A 5,711-nucleotide genomic window follows, 5' to 3' on the forward strand; every position below is an offset into this window, starting at 1 on the left:
GATGTTGGAGCATCGCGAGATGCTGGAGCATGGTGGGATGCTGGAGCATGGCGGGATGCTGGAGCATGGCGAGATGCTGGAGCATGGTGGGATGCTGAGCATGGCGGGATGCTGGAGCATGGCGAGATGCTGGAGCATGGCGGGGCACCAGCAAATAAATGGGAGAAGGAAAGCTATCAACCCAACCAAAGTCCCACGATTGGGAGAATGGTGATAGATGCCCTAGTACAGTGACCAACTTGACTCTTTCTCCTTCTGTCTTTGAGCCGTCTTATTGTTTTCCTGTGCCAAACATCTAAATTGCATTATTTTTTTTTATTTTTATTTTTTTTAGAATGGAGCAATCTGTCACAGTCGGAGGCTCAAACCAAGGATGCATGCTGGACTCAGGCAAATTGGTAAAACGTGATTTATTATAAAACAAAAGTGCTGTGGAGGCAGGGGACACAGTGAGGACCACAATGACACTAAAAAGCTAATGTTCCACTGAGGGTGTCACAGAGGGAAAGGAAATATAAAGGGCTAGACTGATTACCTAAATGACAAACACTTGGGCAAGAATTACTGGGAACAGGTGAGAGTGGGCGGGGCAGAAGCAGAACTGAAGAACAGAGAACCATTTTTAACAACCCTCCATGTGACATTGGAGATGTGTCAGCCATGACAGTCCCACAGCATCCAGAGCCTTCAGCATCTCAGGGAAAATCTTGTCCGCCACTGACGCTCCGCCACTGAGGAGCTTGTTGGCTACCTGGTGACTGCCATGGTAATACACTTGTTTTCCCCTGAGTCTTCAGACTTTGCCTCCTCACCTCCTCAAAGATGGACATGCTGAGAGGATTAAGATCTTTGAAATGCTCCTTCCACGCTTCAAAGATGACCTCAGTACCTTTCAGCAGTTTCCCACTCAGACTAAACATAGCCTGGGACAGGACCCACGGTCCTTTCATGAGTCACCGATGGTTTGCCATCAGTTTAGACACAATGGACATAAATGGGATTTTTTGGGTGTGACTTCTGGAGCGATCTGAAAGAAATCTGAGTTTTTTTTTTTGTTTTTTTTTTAAATAAACTACACCCCATTGTCAGATTCAGTTTTACTGTTTTCAGTATGAACGGACTCGTCCTGAGATTCATGTTGGAGTTACTGTTCCGCTCAGAACTTGTCCTGAACTCAGATGCTAAAGACTGGATTCATGTCCAAACCAGATGTGAAAACTTAAGGATCTGGGGCTGGACTTTTATTTTTATTTTTTTAATAATACCAGAATTAGACTCGGACTTGGAACTTGGGTTGACCCTGTAAAGACTGTCCACTGTTTCATCTAGTCCAAGTGCAGAACTGGACTTTGCCTCTGTCATAAAACTGTGACTGGACAACGATGTCTTGTCCTCAGTCTCTGAAGACTAGATTTGGACTTGTCCTCTGAGACTGTGAGCCCAGACTGGTCTTTTTATAGTTTCTGACACTGGTCAGAAGTATTCTGGTGTCACCCACTTGAATCCCCCAGCTCTTTAATGCTATCAGAAGTTTTGTTTGTGGTGGTGGGTCCAGATATTCAGCTGACGTCTGATCAGCAGGCTGATGTTTGAGCAGAGCTCCTGGCAGTGATGGCGTCACTCAGAGTGGGTCGTCACAGCAGCACGGTTAAATTTAGCAGGCAGTGATTGAGAGTCACAGGAGAGGAAACACCATGTGGGCTGAGGATGACTGGAGTTCCTGTCAGGACTCCTCCTCACTGCTCCTCTCCTCACGAGGACCATCCAACAGAGTCAAAGTCTCCACACGAAAAGACTTTAAAATGTTATTTATATTGATGAGAATTAATGAAATATGTTTTAGATTAATTCTCAAAATCTTGTCACATAAACAGCAAATATTTCATCAATTTCACCAGAAGACAAAAAATAAAATAAAAAATCACTTCCTCACTCTTTATCTGTTTCACAGTGTTTGTTTTGGACGTGCGCTAAAACTGATAGATGAAACATCTCAGCATGAGCATTTGCAGTTATTCATTAAACAAAGTGAGATTGTGTAAAAACTGAAAAGAAATCAAAATGCCAGTTCAGACGTGTGAAGCTCAGTTTTCTGTGATTAGATCATCATCATGCTCAGAAAACAACTTGAGCAAGATAAAGACCTAAACATCTGGACCAGTTTCACCCTGGACCACGTCTGCACCCTCAGAAAGATTTTCTCCAAACACAGCACCCTGGTGCATTTCAAGCCTAACAGGACTTTTAGAAAACAGATGGCCCATCCCCAAAACTTGTGGTGTCTGATACCAGCCACAAATACTCATATTTGTATACATAAAAACACTACAGTACTTAGGACCAATGCTACTTTCTGCTTGGTTAAGTTATTTCCTCTTCCACGTGGCGAGTTACCCAGGACAAAAATAAAGTGAAGACATTTTCAGACAAAACACAGATGCTGTTAACACAGCTAAAGTCAATGTGTAATGTTTAAATACCACTAAATACTTATTATTACCAAGTACTCATACTGAAGTAGTTGTACTTGTACTCAGCTTGAAAAGGCACTAGCATAAGATACCCCCACCAATAACAGAACCTCCAAACCCAAGTTGAGCTGTGTGTCTGCAGGACAGTGAGGAATGTTCTTTACTGGAGGAACTCAACAACTTCTCTACAGACACATGGATCAACACAGGAGAGCAGCTCTTCAGGACCAGACCCAGATGTCCACCTACACCTCAAGGATGAGGGACACTCTGCTGAGGACCAACATGTCCATGTTTGGGACAGAGAAGGCAAATGGTTTGAGAGGAAACAAGAAGAAACAACTTTAAACAGAGGAGGAGGTCTCAGATTTCAGCTTCATCAAACTTACGATGCAGCATTAGATCTGATTCCAAGTCAGTTTGATTTTGATTCATGCATGTGTTAAAACTTCTCTCTGTGAGCCAGAGAACATGGAGCCCAATGACCCTAAGGAGGGAGGGGAGGGAAATTGTTCTGCATGTGAGTTTAGCTGTGTAAACTGAGCGTCTCATACAATTAAAAGCTTGGAGCTCCACATTCTTCAGTTCCAAAGTGAGAAAAGTCAAATGGGAAGAGAAAACTCTTCATCTACAGAATATCAATCCAGGTGTCCAGTTCAAGGGAAAAGAATTGAGGAGGATTTAAATCAAAACATTTCAAATGGAATATGAGACACATTTATGGTTAACAAGATATTGTTGCATGAGCACCAGAATGTTGTTTTGTGAGCGCCTGAAACCTATTTACAATTTTTTTCCAAGAGCTGCCCTTAGAGCAGGGGTCACCAACATGATGTCCATGGGCACCCAGTTGCCCGCACGGACCATGTCTGTCACCCGCGGGGTTATGCACTAAAAATAGTGTTTTAAATCAGCTAGCACCATCTAAAAAATTGTATTTTATCAAATAATGTTCAGTCAGGTCATCTGAAAGGTTTCTTTTTTTTTAAGATAGAAAGGCGCTACATAAGTACAGTCCATTAACCTTCGCGAGTAGAGGGGAAAATGGTAAATGGACTGTACTTATATGTCACCTTTCTATCTAATCAAGATAAAGCTCTTTACAACAATCTGTACCTCATTTACCTCCACACACATTCATACAGCACTCTACTAGATCTCTACAAAGATTAATCAGAGCTTTATCACATTCATACACCGATGGGAAACACATCAGAGGCAACGAGGGGTTCAGTGTCTTGCCCAGGGACACTTCAGCATGTGACTGCTGGTGGAATCAAACCACCAACTCTCTCATTGAAGGACAAATGCTCTAAATACTCAGCCACAGCCGCCCTATACAGCATCTGTGGCAAAAAAAATGGCAGAGAAATGTAAGAAAACACATTTTCACAAAGGTTGGGAGGAAAAAGGTTTTTTACAATGTGCATGTGGTATTTATGGGGTGATAGCAGTGACAGCAAAGCAACGTGGAATGACACTTCAGCCATCACATTAGCTTTAATGCTAACTACCTGCCTAGGCGTTCGACCGCGTCCCTCGGGGAACCCTGTTGGGGGTACTCTGGGAGTATGGGGTACCAGGCCCTTTGATATGAGCTGTTAGGTCCCTGTATGACCGGTGTCAGAGCCTGGTCCGCATCGCCGGCAGTAAGTCGGGCTCGTTCCCAGTGAGAGTTGAACCAAGGTTGCCCTTTGTCACCGATTCTGTTCATAACTTTTCTGGACAGAATTTCTAGGCGCAGCCAAGGTGTTGAGGGGATCCGTTTTGGTGGCCTTAGGATCGCGTCTCTGCTTTTTGCAGATGATGTGGTCCTATTGGCTTCATCAGATCGTGAGCTACACTTTCGCTGGAGCGGTTCGCAGCCGAGTGCGACACAGCCGGGATGAAGATCAGTTCCTCCAAATCCGAGGCCATGGTCTTGAGTCGGAAAAAGGTAGAGTGCCCTCTCCGGGTCAGGGAGGAGGTCCTGCCCCAAGTGGAGGAGTTCAAGTATCTTGGGGTCTTGTTCACGAATGAGGGAAAAATGGAGCGTGAGATTGATAGGCGGATAGGTACAGCATCTGCAGTGAAGCAGGTGCTGTACAGGTCTGTCGTGGTGAAGAGAGAGCTGAGTCAAAAGGCTAAGCTCTCAATTTAACAATCGATCTACGTTCCTACCCTCATCTCTGGTCATGAGCTTTGGGTTGTGACCGACAGAACGAGATCTCAGATACAAGCGGCCGAAATGAGTTTTTTCCACAGGGTGTCTGGGCTCTCTCTTAGAGAAAGGGTGAGAAGCTCGATCATCTGGGAGGGACTCAGAGTAGAGCCGCTGCTTCTCCATGTCGAGAGGAGCCAGTTGAGGTGGCTCTGGCATCTGGTTAGGATACCTCCTGGACACCTCCCTGGTGAGGTGTTACGGACAAGTCCCACCGGGAGGAGACCCAGAGGAAGATCCAGGACACGCTGGAGGGACTAAGCTTCTCGGCTGGCCTGGGAACGCCTTGGGATTCCCTCGGAGGAGCTGGCTCAAGTGGCTGGGAAGAGGGAAGTCTGGGCCTCCCTACTTAAGCTGCTACCCTTGCGAACCGACCCCAGATAAGCGGAAGAAAATGGATGGATGGATGGATACCTGCCTGGATAAATACCTGCAGGATGGACAGAAGAATCCCAGGAGTTAAATGACAACTTTGAGCAAACAGCAGTCTTCACAAAGCAGTCATTAATTATCAATAATGATCCATCCATTATCTTTTACCCGCTTCTTCCATTTTGGGTCACGGGGGTCGCCGGTGCCCATGTCCAGCAATCACAGTGCAAGGGGCGGGGTACACCCTGGACAGGTCGCAAGTACATCACAGTCAATAATGATCCATTATTGATAATTATTGTGAGGAGTCTTTAACATAAAGATGTGAGCAGGCAGTCATATTCAGATATATGTAAATTTATTATTAGCAATAATATTAAAGATGAGCCATGCAAGTTTATATTTGTATCAAACAATTAGCCCTTCTTACTCAGTACCCCTGAAGGAGCTCTTGATGAGCCTGCCTCAGAGCCTCTGTAATTTCAGTCCTACAGTATGATGATGATGATGATGATGTACAAGCAGCCCACCTCCCACCCCACCAACCCTCCACCCTGCAGCCCTGATGAGCTGAGCCAGTGGAACAGCTCCGTAATCATTTAACAGAAAAGTGCCCTGAAGCCAGGCCACACCTTCCTCTAACTTCCACCCCTCCCCCACCACCCCCT

The 5,711-nt window shown here is 45.3% G+C and overlaps 1 long non-coding RNA gene across 1 annotated transcript in view; it reads right to left on the reverse strand.

Annotated features, from left to right (window-relative positions):
* Positions 1–3,903, reverse strand: part of LOC119430294 — a 15,978-nt gene extending 12,075 nt beyond the window's left edge. Inside the window, exons 1-2 of the long non-coding RNA XR_005187898.1 lie at positions 3,893–3,903; positions 2,330–2,333 (exon numbers count right to left, since the gene is read on the reverse strand). This is a non-coding gene — a long non-coding RNA (uncharacterized LOC119430294). The remainder of the gene's footprint in view (positions 1–2,329; positions 2,334–3,892) is intronic.
* Positions 3,904–5,711: the final 1,808 nt, after the last annotated feature.

Source organism: Nematolebias whitei, chromosome 2 (assembly GCF_014905685.2).
Source record: "Nematolebias whitei isolate Nwh7 chromosome 2, NemWhi1, whole genome shotgun sequence".
Classification (NCBI taxonomy): Eukaryota; Metazoa; Chordata; class Actinopteri; order Cyprinodontiformes; family Rivulidae; genus Nematolebias; species Nematolebias whitei.